We start from the raw sequence: 17,636 nt of genomic DNA, 5'->3' as shown, positions 1-17,636 counted from the left end.
ATCAAAAAATTCGGCAACCCATAAAATGTTGACCAACAAAGCTCCTGATCACTGGTGGCTTCAAACCTTTCACGGCTGACTTTAACATCACCATAACATGTCGTTGCACTTTGAGCTTCGTCAGGGAGCGAAATCGGAAATTGAGTCACAATTTACACAACGTGCCACATTAAGCATAAGTTGAATAATTATTAAGAATAATTATTTAGTAGATAATAATGATTTAGTTTGCGCCATTGTTATAACGCATGACTATCACGAAGGCGCTGTTCTTGCAGACACAGTCTGCGTAGTTTCACAGTCCTGGGGCAAAGTTGCTGCTGTGTATAAACAGCGCACCCATCTGCTTACGTTCTATATTCCACTTCGAAAACTTAGATCTTCTGATTCTGTTCTTCTACTCATGATTCTAAAGGCCAGACTGTGTTCTATGGGAGACAGATAACTTTCTGCAGCCTGGCTCCGTAATTGTGGAATTCCCTTCCTTGATCTATTAGGGAATCTCAGTCTGTGACACTTTATTAAATCCTATCTTAAAACTCACCTGTTTTTACAACAGGCTTTCTCCGTAACTTAAGCTTCATGTAAAACGCTTTGAGGCCTTGTGCGACTTGCGCTACAGAGAACTGAGTTTATTATTGTCAAATCATTTTTAAAATCTGTGAGCATGACCCCGGCACACGGTGGCTTACTCATTTCAAATGACGTCAAGGAATCTTCAACGCACGCTGTGATGCGGACGCCACGAATTTGATGGTTGTTATTGCATTCTCACGATTAACAAGAGCAGCCAGGCTGGTGCTGGTTGCTACGTCTATGCCGTGCCCAAGTCAATGGTTCTATTGCCATCACGGCTGCCTAGTAACTTTTGTTGAGACTTATCGGAGCATACCATCTGGTGCGAAACAGTGGTGGTCTGGGTACAGGGCACGGCTCGCAATCGCAAGGTTGCGATTTCAAATCACAGGCTGTAGTCGTTTCAGCACATCATATCGCTGGGGTTGATAAAACAATTACCACTTTGTGGAAAGTCGACAGAGGTTATTCTACGGAATGACTGGCCCACACCAGTGGGATTGTGGAAGTCCCAGCACTGGCCCGTGACTGCCAGTGGAGATGGGCATCAATCTACGCACATTTGAACAGAGTGGCTTCATGATCCTCTGACTAACACTCGCATTTTCAAAGGTTGGCCATTGCGGATAAATGCAACTTAATATTGGTTCCCTTATTTTATCTTTTCTCCTAAAGGAACGAATTTTTCTTCGCAGTCGTGGTTCGTGTTAGATTGCAGTTAGGGTTTGGATGTGGTTCTGGTTAGTTTGGGCTATTGACCAGATTAATTTTGATCAAAAGATGAGCAAAACTTTTCACAAATTAGTTTGGAATGTGGCTTTAAAATGAAGGAGCGTTAGTGGAAAATACATTGACATAGACTACTGCCATGCAATTAAAGATGAATTTGTTGCAATGAAATAGAGGGGTGCAAATATTTTGTGAAGGGAAATAAACATTTACAATATTTACAATATTTTTTTCCTAGGGAGAGCAAACATTAACACCAGTGTCATGGGCCCAGTCTGAAATATAAGTTTACAATCTCGACATTTATTCAGGTCAGTCTTGTGACCTAGACTATCCCGGTCTCTTCTCGCCTGGTTAAATGAAATAAACAATTGGCAACATAATCTCTGAATAGATACGCGCAATCTGTCAATTAAGAACATCGAGTATTCATTCAGCAACAAATAGCCATTAAAAAACATATACATCAGTGCAATTTTTCGATTTAAAGCTTTCGTGACTGCAGGGATTCATCTTCTTGGTTCTTTCGGTAAAGTCACGTAGAAGGGAAGTAATAAAATAATAAAAATAAAACATAATAAAATAGTGCAATCATGACCATTTCATTACAGTTCCACGACAAACGTGGAAATTCGTATGTATGCTCCTTATAAGGGTATTTATCAAAAGCAATAAAAAATATATAACATACAATTTAAAAAATAAACAATATAGGTGATTCACTACCAACCAATAAGCACGCACTTAAATTATTGCGTGAATAAATGTCCAATTAACTTTGTATAATGTGATTTGATTCGAGGAGCGTATTATTACAGTTGAAGCTCTGGAATACTTTGCCGCCGTGACTCGTGATCAGTGGTGGTGATGGCCCATTGAGGGCCTCGTTCTCAATGTACAGACAGAAGAGTTACACGCCAGAGATGTCATGAGATTAAAGAAGACAGATGCAGGAAAGATAGAGAACATAAATATTAATTAGTTTGTTTATGTTAATTGGCGTGTGAATTTTATTAGGATTTTAATTGGAGCTGATATTTGATGCACCCCAATTTTGTTCGTGACTTCAGGGCCCCTTGCGCTCCTTGGGGCCCTACACTTGTGATCGGTTTGCTCATATCAAGAGTAGCCACTGCTCATTACCACAATATCTAATAGTAGGAAGGTTAGGCACAGCCAGATAATAACACTAAATAATAATGTAGAGCCCAAAGTCAATCCACTGCTGAATGAAAGCCTTCTCATGCTGTGTCAGTCATGGAGGTTGACCACCCTTCGCCATGTGGGTCAGTGTGGGTTGGTGAAGGAAGGTGCCGCAGAACCAGTGAAGGGATTATTTGCCACTGATGTTAGCCGTGGCTGTGAATCAATCTCAGTTGGCAGGGTTCTAACCACTGCGCCACCACTCCCCTGGGATATACACACTCACTATGTGCCATCTATTTTCTTAAACACGTGGCCTTCCATTTATCTCAAAACATATTACTCAAGAACTTTGCATTGGATACTCCCAGTTGCATCCAATTCTTCGAGTGTGACTTACCTGGTAAATAAAACAGAGTTTAGTTACAAAAAAATATGTACTTAATTCGCTGTTTCCCTTGGCTTTGTGTTCCCAGAATTTTTCCAGTCACAATACATTTATTACAAGTCGTATATTCTCATTAATGTTGTATTTGTACCTAATATCCATAATACACTTAAGCTACTCATCTTCTCTGTGCAAGAACTGAATATAAACACGAATGTAAATAGGCAAGGATAAAATGAAATTAATATTAAGGACACCAAGAGATTCATAATCAACGTTTTTGGGTTTAGATCGCGTTATTTATAAATGTGTCGTAACCCTCCACCACCCGACACGGCCAATCAGTAAAAAAGTGTCACGTTGACAAAAGACAAATTAGTTCACTGCTTTAGCCCACCGGTGTGTTGAAGCGCGAAACCACAACATTTACAATTTGAGTACGTGCTAAACATACCAAGAGATGACTTCGGAATTGTTTTAAATCAAACACAAAGGAGATATCCTGCGTGCATCACTCAGACAAGGGGACATGCTGTTTGCAGGTTAGTATTCATAACAATGGAGGTGCAGTGGTGAACACACTTTATTAATACATTACATCTGAACCCTTCACATCGATAACACTCCGCTGCTCCTGACTCGGTTGTCTGGCTTGACCTCCTAGATCTGAACCCTCTACCATCTTGTTCTGGCCAGCATGGTGAAGTATGGTCAAACAACCCCCATGGCAGACCAAGCAATGGAAGGCCTCGATAGAGAAGTGCGTTGACCATGGTCTGTACATTGTTTAAAAATCTTTGAAACATTTAAACAATTGTTCATATTACGAGTTAAAATTCACAATAGCTATTATAACAAGTACTTTCCACGTAGGAGCCACTATTAGCATTGAGTATAACATTATGGGATATTGGAAGTGAGGTTCAAACGTAATGATTGAAATGCATTTTAATTTGTTGTTTAATGAAGCTCTGATTCTAATAAGTGTCAAGACGTTGAAAGCGTGTGTGATATACAACTAGTATCCAAGATTCCACAGTTGTACCAAGCCTATGCATTACACATTGACCCCTCGAGTTAGATTTGTTTTAAACGTATTTCCCCACAATTAAATTTTGGTCATTCTATGAGCAATCATCTCATGAGATGGGAGCGCAAACTGAGTAGTCTCATCCCGTCTGTGTGTTAGAGAGAGTCCTGCATACGATGGAATCACTGACCTACTTCACTTTATGTGCTGTGAAGAAGGGCCATTGCGAGAAACGTCACCTTTTATCTAGTAATATTTTAAAGACTACAGTGTTATTGATGAAGGTGTTGCGTTTATTGTTATTTGTGCTTTACTTCTGAGATTATTTCCAGTAACCTCGTATCAACAAGCACACTGCTACAGAGATGTTCTTCACAGGGGAATTAAACCAACATTTTATTCTCAAACCGATGCTTTTTTCTGTCCAATTTTTCCACTCCATGGAAATTATATCTCAAGCAAAAAAATATTCAAAAAATTTACTGGACTTTTTTTATCACATCAATAAAACCTTCTTTTAATTTTGTCATTCTCGGTGATAATATTTTTTTGCACAAAAAAATGTTTTACTTGAAATATTTAGTTAATTTTGGTCCCGTTATTGGCGACTCGGACTAAAACGAACAGTTTTAGTACTTAACAATTCAGCTTAATCACAGGTGGCTGTCCGGATTCGAAAGCAGAATCTCAGTGGTGGTGGCAGCTCGTTGCTATGAGCCCTGAGCCACTCGGCCACGTGCAGAGATCGGAGTTTAGGAGGCAGGTGGCTCACCTCAACATGTTGTCAGTTCAGCAAGGCCTTGCAAAGTCTTCCCTTCAAAAGCTGAGCTCCTCTGTTTGGTGTGTGGGTCTCAAACTCTTGCAGGGGCCCTTTTATACACCCCAGCCGGAACCTGCTCCGGTCGTCAGATGACACTTGCTACAAGTCTCCAACCTCGCGAGCAACCACAAAGCCCAGTTGAGCGTCAGATTATTGTTTTAGCAACAGTATCTAAATATACCAGCATGTCTGGGTGGTGTCAGCCAGAATAGCGTTCTCATAGAAGGGGGCATTGCAAACATACACACCTACGCATGCGTGACTTAAAGTGTTCTCGCAAGATCCAGATAAGTCCAACCTGACACCACCATCAATCGTGTGCCGAATACCTTCTAAATGTCAGCTGGTGTCTGCGTCTCTCACCGTGGAGGATCTTTTGTCCGTGTTTGTGCTCAGGCACCTCCCATCCATTCCCAGAGATTGCTAATTCCACAATATTTCTCGCGTTAGCCTTTTTGTTAGCATTTTTGTCAGCATTTTTGTATGTCTCTACACATTTCTTTTTAAAGCACGTGCGATGAAGCAAAACGTATGAAAACACTCAAACGTTACGCACGCGACAAATACATAAATACGGCTACCCCCCCCCCCCCCCCAAAAAAAAAAAAGAACAACTCACAAACACAAAATAGTTTAAAAAATGCTGACTCGGCCCCATTCCTGACAGCCTGCGACAAGAACCTTCGTTCAGGCCGATGGCGTCTCGGCTCTTTTGTTCCCCGTCAGGGCGAGACCAAACACGCGGCCGCTTTGAGTCGCAAGGTGCCGGCCGCGTCAACGTCTTGCACGGGCCCCTCATGCCACTGTCACGGACACCTTCTGCTATCGACGTGCGCCTTACGTTCGGTACGCGAGTACAATAACGTATGACTAATGCCGTGTGTTTGGTAAACTCCAACACAAATGTAATAAAGGTCGAGAAAATTACAAACAGCAATGTAAGAAATTGACGCATCTGGTAGCTAGCGCACTAACGTGTACAAATTAAGAGACTGATTAGATTTGTAGACACAAATTTACATAATAAATACACGAGGAATAATCACATTAAAATCGTAGGAAGGCAACTCATTTAATTCCCCAGAATGTGCCACTACAACGCATGGATTTGCACTGGCGCGCATAATGTAGAGAAACGGCATTTACCAAGAACATATCTTAAAGCAGGAAGGTGAAACTGGCTGAGAGTTGTGTATTTATAATGCTGCCTGTTTCACATAAGTCTGGACGACCGATTTTTTGTGGAGGCATGGAACTAAAGTAGATTTCTTTACATTTTTCATTCGGGTTTACTTATGATGTGCGCCTAGTTTCCACGCAATTCCCATGCAAAACGTGCGACGTTCAAACGTAGGCCAGCAAAACCTTACCACTTTCATCAATTAACACCTCCTCACAACTATATACATATGTGTGTGCATATAAAACATTGCATTATTGAATCATTCGAAATCCAGATTTATAAAGTATCTATATATATAAAATCGTTCATGTCTGTCTGTCTGTGTGTGTTTGTGTGGACTTTGGCCCATACGCACTTTCATTGGACGGCGGTTGCCCCTGGCAACGGCTAGCCACGCCTTCGCCGCTTTCATTGGACCTGGCAACGGCTAGCCACGCCTTCGCCAAGGGCTGCAGTTTCATTGGACGGCGGTTGCCCCTGCCAACGGCTAGCCACGCCTTCGCCACTTTCATAAGCTCCGTATTTAATTAAATAATAGCCATTACACAGTATTGTTGGAGCGCTAGGGGGGGGGAAGGAACGCCACCCGTACCCTGCCTCTTCCAAGCCGACAATTTTAGGCGAGGCCGCAGGCTTTGCACGCTACTAGGCCTCGACACCCACCACGCCACTCTGAGGTAAATTCATCAAAGTTTTTCCTACTCTTCACTACACCCCCACCACAATGTGTGCTATTAATATTACTTTTAAACCCAACGCGCCAACAATCGATTACTTTAATGTTCACTGTACAAATACTCATTAAGCTGGGTGAGCGTACTGCCAGTCTATCATGTACACTGTAGCCTGCTTATTAAGCTCGGTGAGCGTACTGCCACTCTATCATGTACACTCTAGCCTGCTTATGAAGCTGAGTGCGTGTACTGGCAGTCTATAATGTGGACTCTTGCCTGGTTATTATAATCGATTCTTTATATGTTCTTTGTACAAACAGTCATTAAGCTGCTTGAGCGACCCCAGTTCGATTCCAACTCACGCCCACCACCGCTGACGATTATTTGAAACGGACCTGGCCCTCCCCTAGGTCCACTCAGCCTCAAAAGCGTAACTGCTGTCGTGTGTGAACATCGTCACTGGGGAGACAAAGGCGGCGGGGCATCGTGGATCCAAGTCCCGGGCCAAGCCGGGTCATGTGTATGTGTGTTTGTGTTTATGTGTATGTCTGTGTGTCTCTATGTATGTGTGTATGTATGTGTATGTATGTGTTTATGTGTTTGTGTGTATGTGTGTGTGTATGTATGTGGGTTTTTTTTTATGTCTTTATGTGTATGTCTGCGTGTCTCTATGTATGTGTGTATGTACGTGTGTGCATGTGTTTGTGTGTGTGTATGTGTGTGTATGTATGTGTGTTATGTGTCTGTCTGTGTCTGCATGTATGTGTGTGTGTATTGTGTATGTGTATGTCTGTGTGTATGTGTTTGTGTGTATGTCTGTGTATGTATGTGTGTGTATGTGTTTGTATGTGTTTGTGTGTTTACGCTCGCATTACACAAATATGTTGCTGGTCTAAGGCGTTCCTCGCACAGCATTGCCGCTTTATTATTTCAGTCGTTTACTGCCTTACGCACCCTGAAAGTCGTGTGTGTCTGCAGCAAGCGCGTGTATGTGTACCTATGGACGCGCGCGCGTGTGTTGTGTAGGGGGAACGGTAGTGTAGTGCTTAGCGTGCTGTCTGTGTCTGCATCACTCACTCACGCAATAACTCACGTCTGGCTATTTATTTTAGATATGATCTACGAAGTCAACCAGACGAGGGTTAAGTGATTTATGGCAGTACACACACGATGCGCCATGCACTTCAAGCCCTCCCGCGGAAGCCGATGGGAGGATCTATGTACACAATGCATATCTAAATATTGTGACTGTAAGCGCACCGGACGTTATTCGCAACTGGCTGCAGAATCTTTAGAATTGTTGTCCTTCTCCCGCACCTCCGATTAGTTGGCGACGTACGGTGCGAAATCAGTCCAACGTACTTACAACGTTCGTTGGCGAGATGTGGTGGCATCTAAGGCCTTGCGCACGACCTTGATCTTGATGTTTGCACGATAGTTGAATTATTTAGCTTCTCAGCAAATGAACCACAATATCTTGCTGATCTCATCAAGGAGCATAAACCACCATGCTAGGTCTGGCCATCCTCGCAGCGGCTTTTGGCTGACCATCGAACAAAGATGGGCACTACATCGGGAGCTTTCAGATGCGCTTCTGTGGCCGTCTGGAATGCTCTTCCTTTCGATATTAGGGAAGCCGCTGGAGCTATGCACTTTTAAATCTAGATTTAAATCTCATTGCGTTCTAACTTATTGTTGTGTTTAGCTTGTTGTCCTTCCCCCGCACCTCAGATTAGCACGGTTAGCTACGTATGGTGGGAAAGAAGTTTGACGTACATAATTCAAATGATCAACCCCACTCAATAATTCACAATTGGCAATATACGTTAAACAGATGAAGTAAAATAGACAAGGGTATGTGTGACTTATGACAGTGAACACACAAGTCCCCATGCGCTTTAGGTACCAGCCCAAGGGATGGCTTTTTATCAAAATTAACATCAAAATGTCACGGAGATCTGACGCCGTCAATGTGAGCTCTTCTCTCAGCAACAAGCTCTTCCCCTTGGCGTGGCTGATGACAGAGCTGCAACGGTAGCGTCTGTACATTCTAAACTGTCTGTGTCCACTTACACAAACATGTCTTTGTGTCTGTCCACAAGAGCCAGGAGGCACCATTTCCTCACGATGATGAATGTGCTTAGCACCCTTTATTCAGCGCCACAATAGCAGCAGGGCGTTGACGCAGACGCTTCACAAGCGTTGGGCGGCACATTCTTCACACCGTACTTTGTATCACGTCGACTTTCAATAATTCACGTTATTCCAAGCGTATAGCTCAACAGGTGTGGAGGGAGTAGTGGGGCAGCAGTTAGCGCCACGAGCTATGATCCTGGTGACCGGACGGAGTTCGATTCCGGACCACGGCTAACATCGGTGGTGAATAGATATCAGAACCGATGGTCCTGGGCCACCCACCTTTATTTCGCCAACCTGCACTGACCAGTGTGGTGAAGTATGGTAAAAAAAACCCCGCATTGTTGACAATGGATTGGGAAGGCGTTTCTTATCGAGCAGTGGATTGACAAAGATGTGTAAATTATTCTTAAAGAAGAAACAATAAAATGTTATGCTGGCCTTCGTGACTTTACCGATAAAACCAAAGAGTATGGACCCTTGCAGTTACGAAAGTTTCAAATCTAGAATTATGCTGGCCTGTTGAACACTGACCCTTTTTCAGAGCTCTTTAACAATGTTAATTTCTTGTGTCTATATGTGTTTATTTGTTGTCTGATACTATTGATTTAATATGACAAATATTCACAAGTATTTTGCAAGCCATTGATGCAGTTCTTATTGACGGCATTAAGTACACTATACCTGACATAAGTTTAGTTCCTATGCCGTGTTGTACATACACTGCAAGTGTATATGTGTAGCGGTTCACACAAAGGGAGACGAAGGCTTCTTTGGAGGCAACACGTTTACTTAACAATTCAGCCCTGAACACAAAGGGGTGTCTCCCCTTCCACAGATAACCTAGGGAGGTCGCCCCTCCGGGCGAGCCAAACCCTCACACGCGCTGGGGAGGCGGTATGAGAGCGGACCCCGACTCGGGTCCGGGTCTTGTCTTCGGGGCTTCTCTTCCAGGCGACGACTTCGTGTCTTCATTCAAACAACAGCAGCCGGCCCCGGTCAGGGCTCCAGATTATATTATCGGTGGCGGGCTCGTTCCGCCCCGAGCCACGCGCACAGATCACGAATTGTATGTACTGTGTTAAATCGAACCTGGATCTTGTGTTTGCTCATGATCTTGAATGTTTTTGTTGACCCTTGCTCTGTATGGCAAGGTGATGGTTTTGATTGGGTCCTCAGATGGTTATTTGCCACTGGTTGGGGTGATAGCTTTACGGATTGTGTAGTCTGAATATCCATTAATCTTGAGGGCTTAGTGTACGTGTTCCAGTTCACTGGCTAGGTGGTGATGGTCGGAAATACATCGAGCTCTGCGGTGTAGAGTTTTGATGAGGGAATTCTTCTGAGATAGGTAGGCATCCGTATGGGTGGCTTTCCTGTAGACAGTGTCCCATTGAGCCATCTGGTCTCTTTTCGATTAAGACGTCCAAGAATGGTAACTTGCCATCCTTTTCCACCTCCATAGTGAATTTGATGGCTTGGGTGTATGGAATTGATGTGGTTGAGGAATTGGTTCAGAGCTGGCCGGCCATGTGGCCAGATGACGAACGTGTCATCTACATACCTCTTCCACAAGGACGGACGTAGAGTTGATGCCTAGATGTGAAATTAATAACCATAATTCAGGTCTATTTGTCATTCTATCCCACTTAATGTTTTGTTTGCTATGAACATTTGTAAATTCGGACCCTCCTAAAGAAGGGACTTTTACAGGTAAAATAATACACATTATAGTTATTAAAAACCAAAGAGTAATCATAGTTATTATTGTTATTGTTCTTTACATCAACTATGTCCCACATCACTCTGCTTGCTGACTACCGCGAGGGCGACATTTCTCACTCGGTATAAAAATCAGAATATTTATTTATACTGGAGAAATCCGACGAGCTATAAAGCTCTTCATTCTGTGGAACGCCACGCACACCACCGCAGCGGCATGAGGGCCGGGCGAGGTGAGATGGATGAGGCCGGGAGCCAAAATAATTCCCTGAACAAATCAGGCAGCACTGGCTGTCCTGCAAACGTTAAACAATCTCACATTTCAGAGTCGTTCCAAAGCCCCCAAACTACAAACACTGGCTTTACCGGCAAATTTGTTTTTTGCAAGCGAGTACAGTAAAAAAAATACCAGCAAGATGGATTACAAAAAATACTTCATTCATGAAATGTATCCCACTGAAGGCAGGCAGGCATATTTACACATCCAGACTGTTCACGTGCATTTTGGATGCAGCGAATCAGAAGGATTCATACATGAATGTGTACCTCTAATTCAAAACACAATGTCTCGTGCAACCACAGTACAAGCCAGCAGTCAACATGTTCCACGTGATATTCATCTCTGCAGCGAAGAAGGACCATCACCTGAATCATTCATCATCAGCCATGATCAATCCACTGCTGGATGAAAGCCTCGCTGAGTCATCAACAACCTCTGCGATGCAACGATACATTCATCAGCTGCTTATTTGCTGTTTCAATCTACACAGTGGACGTGCATTCCCTCATTTGGCTGCATTGATCACAGCGTGACAGCCATTCTAACGACGCGTCCTGCCGAAGCGCACGTACTTTTCTGAACACTTAAGTGTATTTTGTTTAACCAGGTGGGGAATCGTGAGACCAGAATAGTCTTGTGTGCAAAAGCGACCTGGGTCTAACCTTGTATGTACGTATGTTGAATTTCTTTCACACCGTATGTAGCTTACCATGCTAATCGGAGATGCGAGGGAATGACAACAAACTAAACACATAAGTGAATACAAAAAGTAGTTTTAAAAAGTTGTAAATCTAAACTTAACAGTGCAATAGCTCCAGTGGCTTCCTAATATCAGAAGGAAGAGCGTTACAGACAGCCGCAGAAGCGCATCTGAAAGCGAATTTGTTCGATGGCCAGCCAAAAGCCGCTGCGAGGATGACCACCGGGAGAGTTTGCGTGATGATGGTTTATGCTACTTGACGATATCAGCGAGGTATTGCGGTTCTTTTAGCGGCAAGCACTTTGTGTGTAATGAGTGCGACCTTAGAATGTACTCGTTCACAAAAGGGAATCCAATGGCAGCTCTGCGAGTACTGGACGGACACGGTCAGTGTCCGTCACGACAATGACAAGAGTGAACAACAATGGCGAAACTTGAGCGCAATCTGTACCTGTCGACTGCTGCGAACGTAACCCATCGCGCCCGCTCATATTTACTCTGCGGCGTTGGTGCGTGGAGGAGGTCACCGTGGCCGCGGCAAGAGGCCACGGCCGAGCCGCGTTGTTGCGTGACGCTCCTGGCTCAGCGTTCTCCAAACAGGGCGCGAGACGGCCACCGCAGCGGCCTTGCTGCTGCTGCTGCACCGGCTGACACAGGTGCAGCGACAAGGTGACCTCTTCTCTCCTTCACCATCGCTTCCCGCACGACCTTTTGTTTGCGTATAAAAGCCCAAAGCTCACTCGTCGCATCGCGCTGTTTAGCCCTCCTGACAATGGCAGCGAAGGTTTGCAAGTTGATGAATACACGGAGAAAGGAAATATTTGCAGAGAGCTCTCGGCATAACTCGTTCTTCCCAGTTGCTTTCACAATGCGCCGAGGAATGGGTTTGGGAATACAAAGGCAGAGGTCGGCTGCGTCTGAAGAGGAATGCTTCATTTGGTCAGCGCGCGCTGAAGGCTGCGTCACGTACGGATCCCAAACGTGAACTCTGGCACAGAAAATGGAACAAAAGTTGAAAAGTGCACAAAGCAATCACGGCGAGATGCGTGCGCGGAAAAATACAAAGAGGTAGAAGAAGTCAGTGAGCAGTGGATGGGCCGAGCAAAGCCCGTTGAGGCACACGGCGCTCTGCCAATAGCTACTCTACTCTCATCTGCCTCTGTGTCGTCCACACATCCATCTCAGTTTGTTGCTGCATATGGCGCGCGTCACACACCTTGGAGGGATTGATGCAGCCTCCTCCTCCTCCCGATCCTCACGTCTCCCGACTCTCTGCTCCCGTTTCTCCGTTACTTTTCCCTCAATTTCCTCTAAATTCCGGATTCTATTCTCTGCTCTTTTACCTTCCCCGTTCCTTTTCCTTTCCCCATTCATGACATCCTGGATGACTCTCCCCTTGCCGTGGTGCACCCATGGTGTACAAAGGTGCCAGGCACGCTGCAAACCCAACAGCGTTGTCAGGCCAGGGATATATCGTGGTTCGGGAAATGGAGATCTCCAACTCTACCGTCAACAAACATGAAAATAATGTTTGAGTTTTACATTTCACTGTATTAACACCAAGTTGTAATTATTTTTCGTATGTATATTTATGTTACACGGTACAGTTTTGCCTTAAAACACCTAATATAAAAGCTTTTGCCAACAGGCCCTAGAGTGGGGACAACTCTGTAGGTCAAAAGATAACTTTCACAACTGCGTGCAGGCTGAGCAGCCAGGCGACCGCTGCTTTCCGGCTGCCCTTCATCGTGTTTGTGGATTCGCACCTCAGTCGTCTGAATGTCTCTGTCCAAGTGTTACGATGCTGCTGCTGCTGTTGCTGTCCATTCACATCTTCAAATTGATCACCGCTGCATTTTTACTTCCCAGTGTCCCACTGTTCTCGATGCCGCTTTGACCCCGCCCACCTCCTGCCTCTCACTCCCTGGGGTCGTCACCTTCACAAAGGGTTTAGCACAACACCACCCAGTCTGGCAAACACAAATAAACTAAACTCGTACAGGAGCCTCTCATATTCATCTTGATGTGTGGACATTACTAAGATGATTCAATTTAAGATTGAGCTGTGCAGGCAGTGGTGCACAGGCACAGTGAACATAAAACATGTTTTCTAAGCACAAAAAGGTCCATTGCCTTAAACGTTGCCGATGATACTGTAGCTGTATATTCTTATTTTAAGGCAGTTGTTGTTGACAAGTGTGTGGCGGTTTTTTATTTCTTGATTTTCGATGACTGAATCTACGCGTGCAACCTCGATATTTCACTTGATATCCTAGAGATTTAACTTAATATCCGAGATATTTAACTTGATATCGTAGATATTTAACTTAATATCCGAGATATTTAACTTGATATCGTAGATATTTAACTTAATATCCAGATATTTTACTGAATATTCGACCAACCTTACAGGAAAAGAGAAGAGGAGGAAGACTCAATCAAAGCTCGAATCATTTTTTTTAAAAGAGAAAATATTCCACGTGGACTTCACATCTTCGGCTATTTCGTCGAACTGAGACGGGTTAGAAATTCTGAGAGGTGTCCATACAACAATAAAGTACGTGTCGCCGTATCCATGCTTATGGCTCGACTCACACCGTCCAGGGTCTCAGCCAACTGCAGCCTCTGTCGGAGCTGGGAATGCTTTAAATGCCACTCCCTGGGGTTTAAAACCATTCGACCTTGTTGGGGGTTCAGTGTGACCCCCATACCTGCGGCACGCACGTGCACACGAGTGCACCAACACAAAGGACAAGGATTCCCCTACAGCCTCTTAACAGGCTATTTGGGGCAGGTGCATTAAGTGAGCATCTTTGAAGGCCAACAAGGCACAATATGGGGTGGTGTGGTTAAACACCGCACCTTTGCCTCGCCATTGCTCATAGTTACACACCGCACCAGATACTAATTTAAGGCTGAGTTGACCTAAGGGAGGTTCGAGATCGGTTCAGATATTCACCACTGGTGTTGACCGTGAGCGGTCAACACGCGCTAACTCCCGCGCGCACGCTGACAGCACTTGCCTCAACAAGACAAAGGTCCCCCCCATCAAAGCCTTAACAGCGAGTAGTACCTTTGAATGCCGGCACTGCACACGAGGGGGTGGGTAGCCAGCACCACGCCTGACCGCCTTTGTCTCCCTAGTGAAAATATATACACCGCCGGGTTCGTAGCGCAGCGCGCTAACCGCAACACTACCGCTCCCCACATACGTAAAAGACAAAGATCCCCCATATAGGCTTAACAGACTGTTGGGGCAAGTGGTGTTAGCGAGAACCTCGTATATCCACACACACACACACGTGTGCCCGCACATCCGCACAGGACACAGACACACAGACAACGATCCCCTATTTAGCCTTCCGCACAGTTGGGGCAAATATGTTGAGGGAGCACCAGTTGAAGATTGGAATGACATAAAACATTGTGACATGACCAGCAATATGCACACGGGACCACCTTTGTCTCCCCAATGCTGACCTTGACCACACCAGATACATGCATACAAGAGATAAGGGGCCGTCCATAAATGACGTCACGCACCAAGGGGGGGGGGGGTCAGACATTTGTGACGATGCGTGACGATGGGGGGGGGGGGGGGGTGAGAAATGTGACGTCACATCGCTGAAGATCGTGCTTATATGACTGAGAGACACGCTGCCCTTTCAAAAGCCTCAAACTGGTCTCGCTGTCCCGCCACAAAATCCCTCAACGTAGACAAAAGTTGTGCTGCTACAGAGATGTCAATGTCACTTTTCTATAGGTGCATGCTTGTAGCGTGGAACCGGTCAAGTATGACGTCCCAGAAATGTGCCATGAACACCATCTCTAAGGTGTGCAATTTAGCACGTAGTCCAGCGGCCTCAATTCGAGTATCTCTTTTCTCATGACCATCATTGCACATACCACCTAAGGCTTCTCTAATGTGGGTGTAATTTCTCCACAGTGCTTTGGTTGACTCTGCCACTTGATGATGATTGCTTGTGTTGCGATCGAAACGTCGTGATCTATTATTTTTCTACCTACGTGACTTCACCGAAAGAAGCAAAGCGTATGGATTCCTGCAGTCACGAAAGCTTCAAATCAAGATCTCCACATATTGTCGATGACAAATAGGACACTGTGCCTCTTCCTTTTCCGCTAAACTTTTTAATATGTTCAGCTAAGAATGGGTCAAATTGTGATAGCAATTCTAAGATACTAAGGAAATAACCGTTATGGGTTGACCCAAACCGTTCATCAATTACCCTAAACGCAAGTCCTATTTCACCCAATAACTTGATCACTGCTACAACTCTTGTCAAAATGTCCCTCCGGTATTTACGTTCCCCATCAAGTTGCTGCACGAGATCTGCATCTATAGCGCTGCCCTTTGTCCGCTGGTGCAAGGCAAGCATGCGTGATTTGTCTTTGCGTGTTCCCCTATTCTTTCAGAGTGATTCCAGTCGCTAAACCCCTGACTAAAGCCACCGAGCTTGCTGGAGAACAGTTTGCATGCAAAACAGTGCACACAACCTGTTGAGTACAGTAGCCACTGTCTAGAAACCTTCTGCCCATTTGGCAATATACAGTTCAGAAGTTCATTGTTGAAACTTCTAGTCTTTCCACCAAGCGCTCTATCTCGGACTGAAGCTGGGTATTTTTGTTATTTTTTACTGCACACACCTACCGACACACACACACCGACACGCACGTGTCTCCCTGACAAGTCCCCCTTACATCAAACAAAGTGAACAGAAAGGTAAAAATAAAAAGTATGGAAAAAAGAAGACAAAAACATCCTTGACTGGGAGAACTTTAGACGCTGTGTTTAAACGTTCATCTTCCACATTCCTGTGCCACAACTACGCCTGCAGGCAGGGCCACTGAGCTGTCAGTTTTGGGGGAAATGGATTTAAGTCAAATAACAGCCTCAGACTAAGGCTTCAGCACAATGCCAGCACTGCAGGTGCATTGCCACGGCACTTCACCACGGCAAGGCAATTAAGTTAAAGAACATTTCACAGCCCTTTGTGAAACCACTGCTGGATGAAGTGGTCTCCGTGTTTGTTTGACCATACTTAATAACTTAATCACAGTGGCGGGTGCGTGCAGGGGGCCACGATCGGTTTGAATGTCGCTCCTCGCCACTGATGATGCCCGTGGCTGGGAGTCGATCTCTGGTCGCCAGGTTCGTCGCGCAGAACGCTAACCACTGTGCCACCGCTCCCCCGCAATGCTTAATGCAAGAGGCAGCTCCCTTCTTTCCTGTAAATACACCGGTAAGTTTTTAACATCACGCTAATATTGAAAATATTTTTAAACATTATTAAATGCTTTACCTGATAGTAAACAAAAACATAATTTCACAATATTCTGTTATTTACCTGGGAAATTTACTAGTTTTTTTAAAGATATTGATAACAAATTAACTTTGTCACCAATTATATCGGAATTAGGTGAGGGGAGTAGAGGGTGGGTAGGAAGAGTGGCAGAGTGGTTAGCGCACTGCTCTATAAACCCTGAAGTCTGATTTCCACTCCCAGCCATCATAAAGTCAGTGGCTAGCGATGACTTCACCAACCTGCACTGACCGGCGTGGAGAAGTCTGGCCAACAACAGCACACGACCGACGCGGCGTGTGGAGGCCTTCATCCAATGGTGGATCGACCGAGGGCAGTAAATTGTGATTTTGTGAGACTACCTTATTGCGTTATTATTGAGTTCGCGGGACGTGAAACGGTTTCAGGGGAAAGCCCTGAAGATGACACTGCAGATCTATATCCACAATCAACACAATGAGCCTCTCTCACCCAACATCGCGCAGCCCAGTGAACATGCCAACATCCAGCCAGTGTTGCCATTGTGGTTGTAACCGTTAGACCAACGTTGGTTCAACATTGATCGGGCACCACTGAGATCCTGAGTTAAAACCCCAGGCTTCAGCCGCCCGTGATTATACGGGGTTCTCAAGTGTGGTGAGTTCATGATTATAGCCTGGCCATCAATGACAGCACTCAACAAAAACCCCATAATTTAATAAATTTTTTACACTTGACTTGGCCAGATTCCAGTTCTCAGACCTTTGTGTGACCTGAACTGCCTCTAGTATGGATAAAGATTCCGATTGAAGATACCTCAGAAGTAGTTCTGTGACATCATTCTTGGGCTGTTAACTGACACAGGATGGTGTGCCGCTGGCTATACATTTGAACTATAAACCATTTTTTATTTCAAAAGGTAAATCCCACTGAGCTACATAGCTCAACCAAGTGG

This window comes from Lethenteron reissneri, chromosome 48 (genome assembly GCF_015708825.2).
Source record: "Lethenteron reissneri isolate LAM-NWPU_2019-01 chromosome 48, ASM1570882v1, whole genome shotgun sequence".
NCBI classification, from domain to species: domain Eukaryota; kingdom Metazoa; phylum Chordata; class Hyperoartia; order Petromyzontiformes; family Petromyzontidae; genus Lethenteron; species Lethenteron reissneri.
Note: the sequence above shows the minus strand (reverse complement) of the source record.